At 33.5% G+C, this 20165-nt stretch overlaps 13 non-coding genes across 13 annotated transcripts; all 13 read left to right on the forward strand.

Moving 5' to 3' along the window:
- Nucleotides 1–1340: 1340 nt before the first annotated feature.
- Nucleotides 1341–1412, forward strand: TRNAG-UCC (transfer RNA glycine (anticodon UCC)). The gene has a single exon. It is a non-coding gene; the product is annotated as a tRNA-Gly (tRNA).
- A 1067-nt stretch (nucleotides 1413–2479) lies between these two features.
- Nucleotides 2480–2551, forward strand: TRNAG-UCC (transfer RNA glycine (anticodon UCC)). Its single transcript has one exon. It is a non-coding gene; the product is annotated as a tRNA-Gly (tRNA).
- Nucleotides 2552–4019: 1468 nt separating this feature from the next.
- Nucleotides 4020–4091, forward strand: TRNAG-UCC (transfer RNA glycine (anticodon UCC)). Its single transcript has one exon. It is a non-coding gene; the product is annotated as a tRNA-Gly (tRNA).
- A 648-nt stretch (nucleotides 4092–4739) lies between these two features.
- On the forward strand, nucleotides 4740–4811 carry TRNAG-UCC (transfer RNA glycine (anticodon UCC)). The gene has a single exon. It is a non-coding gene; the product is annotated as a tRNA-Gly (tRNA).
- Nucleotides 4812–6279: 1468 nt separating this feature from the next.
- Nucleotides 6280–6351, forward strand: TRNAG-UCC (transfer RNA glycine (anticodon UCC)). Its single transcript has one exon. It is a non-coding gene; the product is annotated as a tRNA-Gly (tRNA).
- Nucleotides 6352–7819: 1468 nt separating this feature from the next.
- On the forward strand, nucleotides 7820–7891 carry TRNAG-UCC (transfer RNA glycine (anticodon UCC)). The gene has a single exon. It is a non-coding gene; the product is annotated as a tRNA-Gly (tRNA).
- A 1067-nt stretch (nucleotides 7892–8958) lies between these two features.
- On the forward strand, nucleotides 8959–9030 carry TRNAG-UCC (transfer RNA glycine (anticodon UCC)). Its single transcript has one exon. It is a non-coding gene; the product is annotated as a tRNA-Gly (tRNA).
- Nucleotides 9031–10097: 1067 nt separating this feature from the next.
- Nucleotides 10098–10169, forward strand: TRNAG-UCC (transfer RNA glycine (anticodon UCC)). The gene has a single exon. It is a non-coding gene; the product is annotated as a tRNA-Gly (tRNA).
- Nucleotides 10170–11655: 1486 nt separating this feature from the next.
- Nucleotides 11656–11727, forward strand: TRNAG-UCC (transfer RNA glycine (anticodon UCC)). Its single transcript has one exon. It is a non-coding gene; the product is annotated as a tRNA-Gly (tRNA).
- Nucleotides 11728–12794: 1067 nt separating this feature from the next.
- TRNAG-UCC (transfer RNA glycine (anticodon UCC)) lies at nucleotides 12795–12866 on the forward strand. The gene has a single exon. It is a non-coding gene; the product is annotated as a tRNA-Gly (tRNA).
- A 1486-nt stretch (nucleotides 12867–14352) lies between these two features.
- Nucleotides 14353–14424, forward strand: TRNAG-UCC (transfer RNA glycine (anticodon UCC)). The gene has a single exon. It is a non-coding gene; the product is annotated as a tRNA-Gly (tRNA).
- Nucleotides 14425–15910: 1486 nt separating this feature from the next.
- On the forward strand, nucleotides 15911–15982 carry TRNAG-UCC (transfer RNA glycine (anticodon UCC)). The gene has a single exon. It is a non-coding gene; the product is annotated as a tRNA-Gly (tRNA).
- Nucleotides 15983–17468: 1486 nt separating this feature from the next.
- TRNAG-UCC (transfer RNA glycine (anticodon UCC)) lies at nucleotides 17469–17540 on the forward strand. The gene has a single exon. It is a non-coding gene; the product is annotated as a tRNA-Gly (tRNA).
- Nucleotides 17541–20165: the final 2625 nt, after the last annotated feature.

Below are 20165 nucleotides of genomic sequence, written 5' to 3' on the forward strand. Positions count from 1 at the left end.
GGACTTCAGTGGACATCATGTTTATTTATTCATTTGCATTTTTAACCTAATTTGTGCATTGTATTAATATTTTCCATCATCAAAAGAAGTGCATTGCAGTCAATTAATGGATTAACAGTGTAGAGCATTGAAATCATACAATCAGGTGTTGTGGCTTACAGATTTGACTAATAAAAGCCCTTTTGAAAACCAGGAAGCGTTGGGGGTATAGTGGTGAGCATAGCTGCCTTCCAAGCAGTTGACCCGGGTTCGATTCCCGGCCATTTTATGGCATAGTTTATATTCAATTTTTAAGATCATAAACTCCTTAGAGAATTATTCTTGTTTTGAAGGAATTAGGAATACACTGACCAAGAAATGCCCTTTCAAAAAACGGAAAGCTTTGTTGGTATGTGTCGCACTGGCCAAAGCATGATTTTTCTTGTGTATTCTTTTCATTTTTTAAGATCATAAGCTCCTTAGAGAATGTTTCTTGTTTTGAAGAAATCAGGAATACACTGACCAAGAAATGCCCTTTCAACAAATGGGAAGCTTTCTTGGTATGTGTAGCACTTATGGGGTATGGACAGAGTCATGGCTTTGTCATTCACAGAATACTAGATTTATGGCATCTTAAAAATATCCAACTCTGAATAGTCTTATGTAAATTAGGCTATTAAATATATTTTCCTATTATCTGCTTTAACATTTGATTCAAATTCTCTTTTCCAAAAGTGCCAAAAAGTGGACTTCAGTGGACATCATGTTTATTTATTCATTTACATTTTAAACCTATTTTGTGCATTGTATTAATATTTTCCATCATCAAAAGAAGTGCATTGCAGTCAATTACTGGATTAACAGTGTATTCTTTTCATTTTTTAAGATCATAAGCTCCTTAGAGAATGTTTCTTGTTTTGAAGAAATCAGGAATACACTGACCAAGAAATGCCCTTTCAACAAATGGGAAGCTTTCTTGGTATGTGTAGCACTTATGGGGTATGGACAGAGTCATGGCTTTGTCATTCACAGAATACTAGATTTATGGCATCTTAAAAATATCCAACTCTAAATAGTCTTATGTAAATTAGGCTATTAAATATATTTTCCTATTATCTGCTTTAACATTTGATTCAAATTCTCTTTTCCAAAAGTGCCAAAAAGTGGACTTCAGTGGACATCATGTTTATTTATTCATTTGCATTTTTAACCTAATTTGTGCATTGTATTAATATTTTCCATCATCAAAAGAAGTGCATTGCAGTCAATTAATGGATTAACAGTGTAGAGCATTGAAATCATACAATCAGGTGTTGTGGCTTACAGATTTGACTAACAAATGCCCTTTTGAAAACCAGGAAGCGTTGGTGGTATAGTGGTGAGCATAGCTGCCTTCCAAGCAGTTGACCCGGGTTCGATTCCCGGCCAACGCATAGTTTGTATTCAATTTTTAAGATCATAAACTCCTTAGAGAATTATTCTTGTTTTGAAGGAATTAGGAATACACTGACCAAGAAATGCCCTTTCAAAAAACGGAAAGCTTTGTTGGTATGTGTCGCACTGGCCAAAGCATGATTTTTCTTGTGTATTCTTTTCATTTTTTAAGATCATAAGCTCCTTAGAGAATGTTTCTTGTTTTGAAGAAATCAGGAATACACTGACCAAGAAATGCCCTTTCAACAAATGGGAAGCTTTCTTGGTATGTGTAGCACTTATGGGGTATGGACAGAGTCATGGCTTTGTCATTCACAGAATACTAGATTTATGGCATCTTAAAAATATCCAACTCTGAATAGTCTTATGTAAATTAGGCTATTAAATATATTTTCCTATTATCTGCTTTAACATTTGATTCAAATTCTCTTTTCCAAAAGTGCCAAAAAGTGGACTTCAGTGGACATCATGTTTATTTATTCATTTACATTTTAAACCTATTTTGTGCATTGTATTAATATTTTCCATCATCAAAAGAAGTGCATTGCAGTCAATTACTGGATTAACAGTGTATTCTTTTCATTTTTTAAGATCATAAGCTCCTTAGAGAATGTTTCTTGTTTTGAAGAAATCAGGAATACACTGACCAAGAAATGCCCTTTCAACAAATGGGAAGCTTTCTTGGTATGTGTAGCACTTATGGGGTATGGACAGAGTCATGGCTTTGTCATTCACAGAATACTAGATTTATGGCATCTTAAAAATATCCAACTCTAAATAGTCTTATGTAAATTAGGCTATTAAATATATTTTCCTATTATCTGCTTTAACATTTGATTCAAATTCTCTTTTCCAAAAGTGCCAAAAAGTGGACTTCAGTGGACATCATGTTTATTTATTCATTTGCATTTTTAACCTAATTTGTGCATTGTATTAATATTTTCCATCATCAAAAGAAGTGCATTGCAGTCAATTAATGGATTAACAGTGTAGAGCATTGAAATCATACAATCAGGTGTTGTGGCTTACAGATTTGACTAACAAATGCCCTTTTGAAAACCAGGAAGCGTTGGTGGTATAGTGGTGAGCATAGCTGCCTTCCAAGCAGTTGACCCGGGTTCGATTCCCGGCCAACGCATAGTTTGTATTCAATTTTTAAGATCATAAACTCCTTAGAGAATTATTCTTGTTTTGAAGGAATTAGGAATACACTGACCAAGAAATGCCCTTTCAAAAAACGGGAAGCTTTGTTGGTATGTGTCGCACTGGCCAAAGCATGATTTTTCTTGTGTATTCTTTTCATTTTTTAAGATCATAAGCTCCTTAGAGAATGTTTCTTGTTTTGAAGAAATCAGGAATACACTGACCAAGAAATGCCCTTTCAACAAATGGGAAGCTTTGTTGGTATGTGTAGCACTTATGGGGTATGGACAGAGTCATGGCTTTGTCATTCACAGAATACTAGATTTATGGCATCTTAAAAATATCCAACTCTGAATAGTCTTATGTAAATTAGGCTATTAAATATATTTTCCTATTATCTGCTTTAACATTTGATTCAAATTCTCTTTTCCAAAAGTGCCAAAAAGTGGACTTCAGTGGACATCATGTTTATTTATTCATTTACATTTTAAACCTATTTTGTGCATTGTATTAATATTTTCCATCATCAAAAGAAGTGCATTGCAGTCAATTACTGGATTAACAGTGTATTCTTTTCATTTTTTAAGATCATAAGCTCCTTACAGAATGTTTCTTGTTTTGAAGAAATCAGGAATACACTGACCAAGAAATGCCCTTTCAACAAATGGGAAGCTTTGTTGGTATGTGTAGCACTTATGGGGTATGGACAGAGTCATGGCTTTGTCATTCACAGAATACTAGATTTATGGCATCTTAAAAATATCCAACTCTGAATAGTCTTATGTAAATTAGGCTATTAAATATATTTTCCTATTATCTGCTTTAACATTTGATTCAAATTCTCTTTTCCAAAAGTGCCAAAAAGTGGACTTCAGTGGACATCATGTTTATTTATTCATTTACATTTTAAACCTATTTTGTGCATTGTATTAATATTTTCCATCATCAAAAGAAGTGCATTGCAGTCAATTACTGGATTAACAGTGTATTCTTTTCATTTTTTAAGATCATAAGCTCCTTAGAGAATGTTTCTTGTTTTGAAGAAATCAGGAATACACTGACCAAGAAATGCCCTTTCAACAAATGGGAAGCACTTATGGGGTATGGACAGAGTCATGGCTTTGTCATTCACAGAATACTAGATTTATGGCATCTTAAAAATATCCAACTCTAAATAGTCTTATGTAAATTAGGCTATTAAATATATTTTCCTATTATCTGCTTTAACATTTGATTCAAATTCTCTTTTCCAAAAGTGCCAAAAAGTGGACTTCAGTGGACATCATGTTTATTTATTCATTTGCATTTTTAACCTAATTTGTGCATTGTATTAATATTTTCCATCATCAAAAGAAGTGCATTGCAGTCAATTAATGGATTAACAGTGTAGAGCATTGAAATCATACAATCAGGTGTTGTGGCTTACAGATTTGACTAACAAATGCCCTTTTGAAAACCAGGAAGCGTTGGTGGTATAGTGGTGAGCATAGCTGCCTTCCAAGCAGTTGACCCGGCTTCGATTCCCGGCCAACGCATAGTTTGTATTCAATTTTTAAGATCATAAACTCCTTAGAGAATTATTCTTGTTTTGAAGGAATTAGGAATACACTGACCAAGAAATGCCCTTTCAAAAAACGGGAAGCTTTGTTGGTATGTGTCGCACTGGCCAAAGCATGATTTTTCTTGTGTATTCTTTTCATTTTTTAAGATCATAAGCTCCTTAGAGAATGTTTCTTGTTTTGAAGAAATCAGGAATACACTGACCAAGAAATGCCCTTTCAACAAATGGGAAGCTTTCTTGGTATGTGTAGCACTTATGGGGTATGGACAGAGTCATGGCTTTGTCATTCACAGAATACTAGATTTATGGCATCTTAAAAATATCCAACTCTAAATAGTCTTATGTAAATTAGGCTATTAAATATATTTTCCTATTATCTGCTTTAACATTTGATTCAAATTCTCTTTTCCAAAAGTGCCAAAAAGTGGACTTCAGTGGACATCATGTTTATTTATTCATTTGCATTTTTAACCTAATTTGTGCATTGTATTAATATTTTCCATCATCAAAAGAAGTGCATTGCAGTCAATTAATGGATTAACAGTGTAGAGCATTGAAATCATACAATCAGGTGTTGTGGCTTACAGATTTGACTAACAAATGCCCTTTTGAAAACCAGGAAGCGTTGGTGGTATAGTGGTGAGCATAGCTGCCTTCCAAGCAGTTGACCCGGGTTCGATTCCCGGCCAACGCATAGTTTGTATTCAATTTTTAAGATCATAAACTCCTTAGAGAATTATTCTTGTTTTGAAGGAATTAGGAATACACTGACCAAGAAATGCCCTTTCAAAAAACGGGAAGCTTTGTTGGTATGTGTCGCACTGGCCAAAGCATGATTTTTCTTGTGTATTCTTTTCATTTTTTAAGATCATAAGCTCCTTAGAGAATGTTTCTTGTTTTGAAGAAATCAGGAATACACTGACCAAGAAATGCCCTTTCAACAAATGGGAAGCTTTGTTGGTATGTGTAGCACTTATGGGGTATGGACAGAGTCATGGCTTTGTCATTCACAGAATACTAGATTTATGGCATCTTAAAAATATCCAACTCTGAATAGTCTTATGTAAATTAGGCTATTAAATATATTTTCCTATTATCTGCTTTAACATTTGATTCAAATTCTCTTTTCCAAAAGTGCCAAAAAGTGGACTTCAGTGGACATCATGTTTATTTATTCATTTACATTTTAAACCTATTTTGTGCATTGTATTAATATTTTCCATCATCAAAAGAAGTGCATTGCAGTCAATTACTGGATTAACAGTGTATTCTTTTCATTTTTTAAGATCATAAGCTCCTTACAGAATGTTTCTTGTTTTGAAGAAATCAGGAATACACTGACCAAGAAATGCCCTTTCAACAAATGGGAAGCTTTGTTGGTATGTGTAGCACTTATGGGGTATGGACAGAGTCATGGCTTTGTCATTCACAGAATACTAGATTTATGGCATCTTAAAAATATCCAACTCTGAATAGTCTTATGTAAATTAGGCTATTAAATATATTTTCCTATTATCTGCTTTAACATTTGATTCAAATTCTCTTTTCCAAAAGTGCCAAAAAGTGGACTTCAGTGGACATCATGTTTATTTATTCATTTACATTTTAAACCTATTTTGTGCATTGTATTAATATTTTCCATCATCAAAAGAAGTGCATTGCAGTCAATTACTGGATTAACAGTGTATTCTTTTCATTTTTTAAGATCATAAGCTCCTTAGAGAATGTTTCTTGTTTTGAAGAAATCAGGAATACACTGACCAAGAAATGCCCTTTCAACAAATGGGAAGCACTTATGGGGTATGGACAGAGTCATGGCTTTGTCATTCACAGAATACTAGATTTATGGCATCTTAAAAATATCCAACTCTAAATAGTCTTATGTAAATTAGGCTATTAAATATATTTTCCTATTATCTGCTTTAACATTTGATTCAAATTCTCTTTTCCAAAAGTGCCAAAAAGTGGACTTCAGTGGACATCATGTTTATTTATTCATTTGCATTTTTAACCTAATTTGTGCATTGTATTAATATTTTCCATCATCAAAAGAAGTGCATTGCAGTCAATTAATGGATTAACAGTGTAGAGCATTGAAATCATACAATCAGGTGTTGTGGCTTACAGATTTGACTAACAAATGCCCTTTTGAAAACCAGGAAGCGTTGGTGGTATAGTGGTGAGCATAGCTGCCTTCCAAGCAGTTGACCCGGCTTCGATTCCCGGCCAACGCATAGTTTGTATTCAATTTTTAAGATCATAAACTCCTTAGAGAATTATTCTTGTTTTGAAGGAATTAGGAATACACTGACCAAGAAATGCCCTTTCAAAAAACGGGAAGCTTTGTTGGTATGTGTCGCACTGGCCAAAGCATGATTTTTCTTGTGTATTCTTTTCATTTTTTAAGATCATAAGCTCCTTAGAGAATGTTTCTTGTTTTGAAGAAATCAGGAATACACTGACCAAGAAATGCCCTTTCAACAAATGGGAAGCTTTGTTGGTATGTGTAGCACTTATGGGGTATGGACAGAGTCATGGCTTTGTCATTCACAGAATACTAGATTTATGGCATCTTAAAAATATCCAACTCTGAATAGTCTTATGTAAATTAGGCTATTAAATATATTTTCCTATTATCTGCTTTAACATTTGATTCAAATTCTCTTTTCCAAAAGTGCCAAAAAGTGGACTTCAGTGGACATCATGTTTATTTATTCATTTACATTTTAAACCTATTTTGTGCATTGTATTAATATTTTCCATCATCAAAAGAAGTGCATTGCAGTCAATTACTGGATTAACAGTGTATTCTTTTCATTTTTTAAGATCATAAGCTCCTTACAGAATGTTTCTTGTTTTGAAGAAATCAGGAATACACTGACCAAGAAATGCCCTTTCAACAAATGGGAAGCTTTGTTGGTATGTGTAGCACTTATGGGGTATGGACAGAGTCATGGCTTTGTCATTCACAGAATACTAGATTTATGGCATCTTAAAAATATCCAACTCTGAATAGTCTTATGTAAATTAGGCTATTAAATATATTTTCCTATTATCTGCTTTAACATTTGATTCAAATTCTCTTTTCCAAAAGTGCCAAAAAGTGGACTTCAGTGGACATCATGTTTATTTATTCATTTACATTTTAAACCTATTTTGTGCATTGTATTAATATTTTCCATCATCAAAAGAAGTGCATTGCAGTCAATTACTGGATTAACAGTGTATTCTTTTCATTTTTTAAGATCATAAGCTCCTTAGAGAATGTTTCTTGTTTTGAAGAAATCAGGAATACACTGACCAAGAAATGCCCTTTCAACAAATGGGAAGCACTTATGGGGTATGGACAGAGTCATGGCTTTGTCATTCACAGAATACTAGATTTATGGCATCTTAAAAATATCCAACTCTAAATAGTCTTATGTAAATTAGGCTATTAAATATATTTTCCTATTATCTGCTTTAACATTTGATTCAAATTCTCTTTTCCAAAAGTGCCAAAAAGTGGACTTCAGTGGACATCATGTTTATTTATTCATTTGCATTTTTAACCTAATTTGTGCATTGTATTAATATTTTCCATCATCAAAAGAAGTGCATTGCAGTCAATTAATGGATTAACAGTGTAGAGCATTGAAATCATACAATCAGGTGTTGTGGCTTACAGATTTGACTAACAAATGCCCTTTTGAAAACCAGGAAGCGTTGGTGGTATAGTGGTGAGCATAGCTGCCTTCCAAGCAGTTGACCCGGGTTCGATTCCTGGCCAACGCATAGTTTGTATTCAATTTTTAAGATCATAAACTCCTTAGAGAATTATTCTTGTTTTGAAGGAATTAGGAATACACTGACCAAGAAATGCCCTTTCAAAAAACGGGAAGCTTTGTTGGTATGTGTCGCACTGGCCAAAGCATGATTTTTCTTGTGTATTCTTTTCATTTTTTAAGATCATAAGCTCCTTAGAGAATGTTTCTTGTTTTGAAGAAATCAGGAATACACTGACCAAGAAATGCCCTTTCAACAAATGGGAAGCTTTGTTGGTATGTGTAGCACTTATGGGGTATGGACAGAGTCATGGCTTTGTCATTCACAGAATACTAGATTTATGGCATCTTAAAAATATCCAACTCTGAATAGTCTTATGTAAATTAGGCTATTAAATATATTTTCCTATTATCTGCTTTAACATTTGATTCAAATTCTCTTTTCCAAAAGTGCCAAAAAGTGGACTTCAGTGGACATCATGTTTATTTATTCATTTACATTTTAAACCTATTTTGTGCATTGTATTAATATTTTCCATCATCAAAAGAAGTGCATTGCAGTCAATTACTGGATTAACAGTGTATTCTTTTCATTTTTTAAGATCATAAGCTCCTTACAGAATGTTTCTTGTTTTGAAGAAATCAGGAATACACTGACCAAGAAATGCCCTTTCAACAAATGGGAAGCTTTGTTGGTATGTGTAGCACTTATGGGGTATGGACAGAGTCATGGCTTTGTCATTCACAGAATACTAGATTTATGGCATCTTAAAAATATCCAACTCTGAATAGTCTTATGTAAATTAGGCTATTAAATATATTTTCCTATTATCTGCTTTAACATTTGATTCAAATTCTCTTTTCCAAAAGTGCCAAAAAGTGGACTTCAGTGGACATCATGTTTATTTATTCATTTACATTTTAAACCTATTTTGTGCATTGTATTAATATTTTCCATCATCAAAAGAAGTGCATTGCAGTCAATTAATGGATTAACAGTGTAGAGCATTGAAATCATACAATCAGGTGTTGTGGCTTACAGATTTGACTAACAAATGCCCTTTTGAAAACCAGGAAGCGTTGGTGGTATAGTGGTGAGCATAGCTGCCTTCCAAGCAGTTGACCCGGGTTCGATTCCCGGCCAACGCATAGTTTGTATTCAATTTTTAAGATCATAAACTCCTTAGAGAATTATTCTTGTTTTGAAGGAATTAGGAATACACTGACCAAGAAATGCCCTTTCAAAAAACGGGAAGCTTTGTTGGTATGTGTCGCACTGGCCAAAGCATGATTTTTCTTGTGTATTCTTTTCATTTTTTAAGATCATAAGCTCCTTAGAGAATGTTTCTTGTTTTGAAGAAATCAGGAATACACTGACCAAGAAATGCCCTTTCAACAAATGGGAAGCTTTCTTGGTATGTGTAGCACTTATGGGGTATGGACAGAGTCATGGCTTTGTCATTCACAGAATACTAGATTTATGGCATCTTAAAAATATCCAACTCTAAATAGTCTTATGTAAATTAGGCTATTAAATATATTTTCCTATTATCTGCTTTAACATTTGATTCAAATTCTCTTTTCCAAAAGTGCCAAAAAGTGGACTTCAGTGGACATCATGTTTATTTATTCATTTACATTTTAAACCTATTTTGTGCATTGTATTAATATTTTCCATCATCAAAAGAAGTGCATTGCAGTCAATTACTGGATTAACAGTGTATTCTTTTCATTTTTTAAGATCATAAGCTCCTTAGAGAATGTTTCTTGTTTTGAAGAAATCAGGAATACACTGACCAAGAAATGCCCTTTCAAAAAATGGGAAGCTTTCTTGGTATGTGTAGCACTTATGGGGTATGGACAGAGTCATGGCTTTGTCATTCACAGAATACTAGATTTATGGCATCTTAAAAATATCCAACTCTAAATAGTCTTATGTAAATTAGGCTATTAAATATATTTTCCTATTATCTGCTTTAACATTTGATTCAAATTCTCTTTTCCAAAAGTGCCAAAAAGTGGACTTCAGTGGACATCATGTTTATTTATTCATTTGCATTTTTAACCTAATTTGTGCATTGTATTAATATTTTCCATCATCAAAAGAAGTGCATTGCAGTCAATTAATGGATTAACAGTGTAGAGCATTGAAATCATACAATCAGGTGTTGTGGCTTACAGATTTGACTAACAAATGCCCTTTTGAAAACCAGGAAGCGTTGGTGGTATAGTGGTGAGCATAGCTGCCTTCCAAGCAGTTGACCCGGGTTCGATTCCCGGCCAACGCATAGTTTGTATTCAATTTTTAAGATCATAAACTCCTTAGAGAATTATTCTTGTTTTGAAGGAATTAGGAATACACTGACCAAGAAATGCCCTTTCAAAAAACGGGAAGCTTTGTTGGTATGTGTCGCACTGGCCAAAGCATGATTTTTCTTGTTTATTCTTTTCATTTTTTAAGATCATAAGCTCCTTAGAGAATGTTTCTTGTTTTGAAGAAATCAGGAATACACTGACCAAGAAATGCCCTTTCAACAAATGGGAAGCTTTCTTGGTATGTGTAGCACTTATGGGGTATGGACAGAGTCATGGCTTTGTCATTCACAGAATACTAGATTTATGGCATCTTAAAAATATCCAGCTCTGAATAGTCTTATGTAAATTAGGCTATTAAATATATTTTCCTATTATCTGCTTTAGCATGTGATTCAAATTCTCTTTTCCAAAAGTGCCAAAAAGTGGACTTCAGTGGACATCATGTTTATTTATTCATTTACATTTTAAACCTATTTTGTGCATTGTATTAATATTTTCCATAATCAAAAGAAGTGCATTGCAGTCAATTACTGGATTATCAGTTTATTCTTTTCATTTTTTAAGATCATAAGCTCCTTACAGAATGTTTCTTGTTTTGAAGAAATCAGGAATACACTGACCAAGAAATGCCCTTTCAACAAATAGGAAGCTTTCTTGGTATGTGTAGCACTTATGGGGTATGGACAGAGTCATGGCTTTGTCATTCACAGAATACTAGATTTATGGCATCTTAAAAATATCCAACTCTGAATAGTCTTATGTAAATTAGGCTATTAAATATATTTTCCTATTATCTGCTTTAGCATGTGATTCAAATTCTCTTTTCCAAAAGTGCCAAAAAGTGGACTTCAGTGGACATCATGTTTATTTATTCATTTACATTTTAAACCTATTTTGTGCATTGTATTAATATTTTCCATCATCAAAAGAAGTGCATTGCAGTCAATTACTGGATTAACAGTGTATTCTTTTCATTTTTTAAGATCATAAGCTCCTTAGAGAATGTTTCTTGTTTTGAAGAAATCAGGAATACACTGACCAAGAAATGCCCTTTCAACAAATGGGAAGCTTTCTTGGTATGTGTAGCACTTATGGGGTATGGACAGAGTCATGGCTTTGTCATTCACAGAATACTAGATTTATGGCAACTTAAAAATATCCAACTCTGAATAGTCTTATGTAAATTAGGCTATTAAATATATTTTCCTATTATCTGCTTTAACATTTGATTCAAATTCTCTTTTCCAAAAGTGCCAAAAAGTGGACTTCAGTGTACATCATGTTTATTTATTCATTTGCATTTTTAACCTAATTTGTGCATTGTATTAATATTTTCCATCATCAAAAGAAGTGCATTGCAGTCAATTAATGGATTAACAGTGTAGAGCATTGAAATCATACAATCAGGTGTTGTGGCTTACAGATTTGACTAACAAATGCCCTTTTGAAAACCAGGAAGCGTTGGTGGTATAGTGGTGAGCATAGCTGCCTTCCAAGCAGTTGACCCGGCTTCGATTCCCGGCCAACGCATAGTTTGTATTCAATTTTTAAGATCATAAACTCCTTAGAGAATTATTCTTGTTTTGAAGGAATTAGGAATACACTGACCAAGAAATGCCCTTTCAAAAAACGGGAAGCTTTGTTGGTATGTGTCGCACTGGCCAAAGCATGATTTTTCTTGTGTATTCTTTTCATTTTTTAAGATCATAAGCTCCTTAGAGAATGTTTCTTGTTTTGAAGAAATCAGGAATACACTGACCAAGAAATGCCCTTTCAACAAATGGGAAGCTTTCTTGGTATGTGTAGCACTTATGGGGTATGGACAGAGTCATGGCTTTGTCATTCACAGAATACTAGATTTATGGCATCTTAAAAATATCCAACTCTGAATAGTCTTATGTAAATTAGGCTATTAAATATATTTTCCTATTATCTGCTTTAACATTTGATTCAAATTCTCTTTTCCAAAAGTGCCAAAAAGTGGACTTCAGTGGACATCATGTTTATTTATTCATTTACATTTTAAACCTATTTTGTGCATTGTATTAATATTTTCCATCATCAAAAGAAGTGCATTGCAGTCAATTACTGGATTAACAGTGTATTCTTTTCATTTTTTAAGATCATAAGCTCCTTAGAGAATGTTTCTTGTTTTGAAGAAATCAGGAATACACTGACCAAGAAATGCCCTTTCAACAAATGGGAAGCTTTCTTGGTATGTGTAGCACTTATGGGGTATGGACAGAGTCATGGCTTTGTCATTCACAGAATACTAGATTTATGGCATCTTAAAAATATCCAACTCTAAATAGTCTTATGTAAATTAGGCTATTAAATATATTTTCCTATTATCTGCTTTAACATTTGATTCAAATTCTCTTTTCCAAAAGTGCCAAAAAGTGGACTTCAGTGGACATCATGTTTATTTATTCATTTGCATTTTTAACCTAATTTGTGCATTGTATTAATATTTTCCATCATCAAAAGAAGTGCATTGCAGTCAATTAATGGATTAACAGTGTAGAGCATTGAAATCATACAATCAGGTGTTGTGGCTTACAGATTTGACTAACAAATGCCCTTTTGAAAACCAGGAAGCGTTGGTGGTATAGTGGTGAGCATAGCTGCCTTCCAAGCAGTTGATCCGGGTTCGATTCCCGGCCAACGCATAGTTTGTATTCAATTTTTAAGATCATAAACTCCTTAGAGAATTATTCTTGTTTTGAAGGAATTAGGAATACACTGACCAAGAAATGCCCTTTCAAAAAACGGGAAGCTTTGTTGGTATGTGTCGCACTGGCCAAAGCATGATTTTTCTTGTTTATTCTTTTCATTTTTTAAGATCATAAGCTCCTTAGAGAATGTTTCTTGTTTTGAAGAAATCAGGAATACACTGACCAAGAAATGCCCTTTCAACAAATGGGAAGCTTTCTTGGTATGTGTAGCACTTATGGGGTATGGACAGAGTCATGGCTTTGTCATTCACAGAATACTAGATTTATGGCATCTTAAAAATATCCAGCTCTGAATAGTCTTATGTAAATTAGGCTATTAAATATATTTTCCTATTATCTGCTTTAGCATGTGATTCAAATTCTCTTTTCCAAAAGTGCCAAAAAGTGGACTTCAGTGGACATCATGTTTATTTATTCATTTACATTTTAAACCTATTTTGTGCATTGTATTAATATTTTCCATCATCAAAAGAAGTGCATTGCAGTCAATTACTGGATTATCAGTTTATTCTTTTCATTTTTTAAGATCATAAGCTCCTTACAGAATGTTTCTTGTTTTGAAGAAATCAGGAATACACTGACCAAGAAATGCCCTTTCAACAAATAGGAAGCTTTCTTGGTATGTGTAGCACTTATGGGGTATGGACAGAGTCATGGCTTTGTCATTCACAGAATACTAGATTTATGGCATCTTAAAAATATCCAACTCTGAATAGTCTTATGTAAATTAGGCTATTAAATAAATTTTCCTATTATCTGCTTTAGCATGTGATTCAAATTCTCTTTTCCAAAAGTGCCAAAAAGTGGACTTCAGTGGACATCATGTTTATTTATTCATTTACATTTTAAACCTATTTTGTGCATTGTATTAATATTTTCCATCATCAAAAGAAGTGCATTGCAGTCAATTACTGGATTAACAGTGTATTCTTTTCATTTTTTAAGATCATAAGCTCCTTAGAGAATGTTTCTTGTTTTGAAGAAATCAGGAATACACTGACCAAGAAATGCCCTTTCAACAAATGGGAAGCTTTCTTGGTATGTGTAGCACTTATGGGGTATGGACAGAGTCATGGCTTTGTCATTCACAGAATACTAGATTTATGGCAACTTAAAAATATCCAACTCTGAATAGTCTTATGTAAATTAGGCTATTAAATATATTTTCCTATTATCTGCTTTAACATTTGATTCAAATTCTCTTTTCCAAAAGTGCCAAAAAGTGGACTTCAGTGTACATCATGTTTATTTATTCATTTGCATTTTTAACCTAATTTGTGCATTGTATTAATATTTTCCATCATCAAAAGAAGTGCATTGCAGTCAATTAATGGATTAACAGTGTAGAGCATTGAAATCATACAATCAGGTGTTGTGGCTTACAGATTTGACTAACAAATGCCCTTTTGAAAACCAGGAAGCGTTGGTGGTATAGTGGTGAGCATAGCTGCCTTCCAAGCAGTTGACCCGGCTTCGATTCCCGGCCAACGCATAGTTTGTATTCAATTTTTAAGATCATAAACTCCTTAGAGAATTATTCTTGTTTTGAAGGAATTAGGAATACACTGACCAAGAAATGCCCTTTCAAAAAACGGAAAGCTTTGTTGGTATGTGTCGCACTGGCCAAAGCATGATTTTTCTTGTGTATTCTTTTCATTTTTTAAGATCATAAGCTCCTTAGAGAATGTTTCTTGTTTTGAAGAAATCAGGAATACACTGACCAAGAAATGCCCTTTCAACAAATGGGAAGCTTTCTTGGTATGTGTAGCACTTATGGGGTATGGACAGAGTCATGGCTTTGTCATTCACAGAATACTAGATTTATGGCATCTTAAAAATATCCAGCTCTGAATAGTCTTATGTAAATTAGGCTATTAAATATATTTTCCTATTATCTGCTTTAGCATGTGATTCAAATTCTCTTTTCCAAAAGTGCCAAAAAGTGGACTTCAGTGGACATCATGTTTATTTATTCATTTACATTTTAAACCTATTTTGTGCATTGTATTAATATTTTCCATCATCAAAAGAAGTGCATTGCAGTCAATTACTGGATTATCAGTTTATTCTTTTCATTTTTTAAGATCATAAGCTCCTTACAGAATGTTTCTTGTTTTGAAGAAATCAGGAATACACTGACCAAGAAATGCCCTTTCAACAAATGGGAAGCTTTGTTGGTATGTGTAGCACTTATGGGGTATGGACAGAGTCATGGCTTTGTCATTCACAGAATACTAGATTTATGGCATCTTAAAAATATCCAACTCTGAATAGTCTTATGTAAATTAGGCTATTAAATATATTTTCCTATTATCTGCTTTAACATTTGATTCAAATTCTCTTTTCCAAAAGTGCCAAAAAGTGGACTTCAGTGGACATCATGTTTATTTATTCATTTACATTTTAAACCTATTTTGTGCATTGTATTAATATTTTCCATCATCAAAAGAAGTGCATTGCAGTCAATTACTGGATTAACAGTGTATTCTTTTCATTTTTTAAGATCATAAGCTCCTTAGAGAATGTTTCTTGTTTTGAAGAAATCAGGAATACACTGACCAAGAAATGCCCTTTCAACAAATGGGAAGCTTTCTTGGTATGTGTAGCACTTATGGGGTATGGACAGAGTCATGGCTTTGTCATTCACAGAATACTAGATTTATGGCATCTTAAAAATATCCAACTCTAAATAGTCTTATGTAAATTAGGCTATTAAATATATTTTCCTATTATCTGCTTTAACATTTGATTCAAATTCTCTTTTCCAAAAGTGCCAAAAAGTGGACTTCAGTGGACATCATGTTTATTTATTCATTTGCATTTTTAACCTAATTTGTGCATTGTATTAATATTTTCCATCATCAAAAGAAGTGCATTGCAGTCAATTAATGGATTAACAGTGTAGAGCATTGAAATCATACAATCAGGTGTTGTGGCTTACAGATTTGACTAACAAATGCCCTTTTGAAAACCAGGAAGCGTTGGTGGTATAGTGGTGAGCATAGCTGCCTTCCAAGCAGTTGACCCGGGTTCGATTCCCGGCCAACGCATAGTTTGTATTCAATTTTTAAGATCATAAACTCCTTAGAGAATTATTCTTGTTTTGAAGGAATTAGGAATACACTGACCAAGAAATGCCCTTTCAAAAAACGGGAAGCTTTGTTGGTATGTGTCGCACTGGCCAAAGCATGATTTTTCTTGTTTATTCTTTTCATTTTTTAAGATCATAAGCTCCTTAGAGAATGTTTCTTGTTTTGAAGAAATCAGGAATACACTGACCAAGAAATGCCCTTTCAACAAATGGGAAGCTTTCTTGGTATGTGTAGCACTTATGGGGTATGGACAGAGTCATGGCTTTGTCATTCACAGAATACTAGATTTATGGCATCTTAAAAATATCCAGCTCTGAATAGTCTTATGTAAATTAGGCTATTAAATATATTTTCCTATTATCTGCTTTAGCATGTGATTCAAATTCTCTTTTCCAAAAGTGCCAAAAAGTGGACTTCAGTGGACATCATGTTTATTTATTCATTTACATTTTAAACCTATTTTGTGCATTGTATTAATATTTTCCATCATCAAAAGAAGTGCATTGCAGTCAATTACTGGATTATCAGTTTATTCTTTTCATTTTTTAAGATCATAAGCTCCTTACAGAATGTTTCTTGTTTTGAAGAAATCAGGAATACACTGACCAAGAAATGCCCTTTCAACAAATAGGAAGCTTTCTTGGTATGTGTAGCACTTATGGGGTATGGACAGAGTCATGGCTTTGTCATTCACAGAATACTAGATTTATGGCATCTTAAAAATATCCAACTCTGAATAGTCTTATGTAAATTAGGCTATTAAATATATTTTCCTATTATCTGCTTTAGCATGTGATTCAAATTCTCTTTTCCAAAAGTGCCAAAAAGTGGACTTCAGTGGACATCATGTTTATTTATTCATTTACATTTTAAACCTATTTTGTGCATTGTATTAATATTTTCCATCATCAAAAGAAGTGCATTGCAGTCAATTACTGGATTAACAGTGTATTCTTTTCATTTTTTAAGATCATAAGCTCCTTAGAGAATGTTTCTTGTTTTGAAGAAATCAGGAATACACTGACCAAGAAATGCCCTTTCAACAAATGGGAAGCTTTCTTGGTATGTGTAGCACTTATGGGGTATGGACAGAGTCATGGCTTTGTCATTCACAGAATACTAGATTTATGGCAACTTAAAAATATCCAACTCTGAATAGTCTTATGTAAATTAGGCTATTAAATATATTTTCCTATTATCTGCTTTAACATTTGATTCAAATTCTCTTTTCCAAAAGTGCCAAAAAGTGGACTTCAGTGGACATCATGTTTATTTATTCATTTGCATTTTTAACCTAATTTGTGCATTGTATTAATATTTTCCATCATCAAAAGAAGTGCATTGCAGTCAATTAATGGATTAACAGTGTAGAGCATTGAAATCATACAATCAGGTGTTGTGGCTTACAGATTTGACTAACAAATGCCCTTTTGAAAACCAGGAAGCGTTGGTGGTATAGTGGTGAGCATAGCTGCCTTCCAAGCAGTTGACCCGGCTTCGATTCCCGGCCAACGCATAGTTTGTATTCAATTTTTAAGATCATAAACTCCTTAGAGAATTATTCTTGTTTTGAAGGAATTAGGAATACACTGACCAAGAAATGCCCTTTCAAAAAACGGGAAGCTTTGTTGGTATGTGTCGCACTGGCCAAAGCATGATTTTTCTTGTGTATTCTTTTCATTTTTTAAGATCATAAGCTCCTTAGAGAATGTTTCTTGTTTTGAAGAAATCAGGAATACACTGACCAAGAAATGCCCTTTCAACAAATGGGAAGCTTTGTTGGTATGTGTAGCACTTATGGGGTATGGACAGAGTCATGGCTTTGTCATTCACAGAATACTAGATTTATGGCATCTTAAAAATATCCAACTCTGAATAGTCTTATGTAAATTAGGCTATTAAATATATTTTCCTATTATCTGCTTTAACATTTGATTCAAATTCTCTTTTCCAAAAGTGCCAAAAAGTGGACTTCAGTGGACATCATGTTTATTTATTCATTTACATTTTAAACCTATTTTGTGCATTGTATTAATATTTTCCATCATCAAAAGAAGTGCATTGCAGTCAATTACTGGATTAACAGTGTATTCTTTTCATTTTTTAAGATCATAAGCTCCTTAGAGAATGTTTCTTGTTTTGAAGAAATCAGGAATACACTGACCAAGAAATGCCCTTTCAACAAATGGGAAGCTTTCTTGGTATGTGTAGCACTTATGGGGTATGGACAGAGTCATGGCTTTGTCATTCACAGAATACTAGATTTATGGCAACTTAAAAATATCCAACTCTGAATAGTCTTATGTAAATTAGGCTATTAAATATATTTTCCTATTATCTGCTTTAACATTTGATTCAAATTCTCTTTTCCAAAAGTGCCAAAAAGTTGACTTCAGTGTACATCATGTTTATTTATTCATTTGCATTTTTAACCTAATTTGTGCATTGTATTAATATTTTCCATCATCAAAAGAAGTGCATTGCAGTCAATTAATGGATTAACAGTGTAGAGCATTGAAATCATACAATCAGGTGTTGTGGCTTACAGATTTGACTAACAAATGCCCTTTTGAAAACCAGGAAGCGTTGGTGGTATAGTGGTGAGCATAGCTGCCTTCCAAGCAGTTGACCCGGCTTCGATTCCTGGCCAACGCATAGTTTGTATTCAATTTTTAAGATCATAAACTCCTTAGAGAATTATTCTTGTTTTGAAGGAATTAGGAATACACTGACCAAGAAATGCCCTTTCAAAAAACGGGAAGCTTTGTTGGTATGTGTCGCACTGGCCAAAGCATGATTTTTCTTGTGTATTCTTTTCATTTTTTAAGATCATAAGCTCCTTAGAGAATGTTTCTTGTTTTGAAGAAATCAGGAATACACTGACCAAGAAATGCCCTTTCAACAAATGGGAAGCTTTGTTGGTATGTGTAGCACTTATGGGGTATGGACAGAGTCATGGCTTTGTCATTCACAGAATACTAGATTTATGGCATCTTAAAAATATCCAACTCTGAATAGTCTTATGTAAATTAGGCTATTAAATATATTTTCCTATTATCTGCTTTAACATTTGATTCAAATTCTCTTTTCCAAAAGTGCCAAAAAGTGGACTTCAGTGGACATCATGTTTATTTATTCATTTACATTTTAAACCTATTTTGTGCATTGTATTAATATTTTCCATCATCAAAAGAAGTGCATTGCAGTCAATTACTGGATTAACAGTGTATTCTTTTCATTTTTTAAGATCATAAGCTCCTTAGAGAATGTTTCTTGTTTTGAAGAAATCAGGAATACACTGACCAAGAAATGCCCTTTCAACAAATGGGAAGCTTTCTTGGTATGTGTAGCACTTATGGGGTATGGACAGAGTCATGGCTTTGTCATTCACAGAATACTAGATTTATGGCAACTTAAAAATATCCAACTCTGAATAGTCTTATGTAAATTAGGCTATTAAATATATTTTCCTATTATCTGCTTTAACATTTGATTCAAATTCTCTTTTCCAAAAGTGCCAAAAAGTTGACTTCAGTGTACATCATGTTTATTTATTCATTTGCATTTTTAACCTAATTTGTGCATTGTATTAATATTTTCCATCATCAAAAGAAGTGCATTGCAGTCAATTAATGGATTAACAGTGTAGAGCATTGAAATCATACAATCAGGTGTTGTGGCTTACAGATTTGACTAACAAATGCCCTTTTGAAAACCAGGAAGCGTTGGTGGTATAGTGGTGAGCATAGCTGCCTTCCAAGCAGTTGACCCGGCTTCGATTCCTGGCCAACGCATAGTTTGTATTCAATTTTTAAGATCATAAACTCCTTAGAGAATTATTCTTGTTTTGAAGGAATTAGGAATACACTGACCAAGAAATGCCCTTTCAAAAAACGGGAAGCTTTGTTGGTATGTGTCGCACTGGCCAAAGCATGATTTTTCTTGTGTATTCTTTTCATTTTTTAAGATCATAAGCTCCTTAGAGAATGTTTCTTGTTTTGAAGAAATCAGGAATACACTGACCAAGAAATGCCCTTTCAACAAATGGGAAGCTTTGTTGGTATGTGTAGCACTTATGGGGTATGGACAGAGTCATGGCTTTGTCATTCACAGAATACTAGATTTATGGCATCTTAAAAAT

Source organism: Taudactylus pleione, unplaced genomic scaffold (genome assembly GCF_031769625.1).
Source record: "Taudactylus pleione unplaced genomic scaffold, aTauple2 ptg000467l, whole genome shotgun sequence".
Lineage (NCBI taxonomy): Eukaryota > Metazoa > Chordata > Amphibia > Anura > Myobatrachidae > Taudactylus > Taudactylus pleione.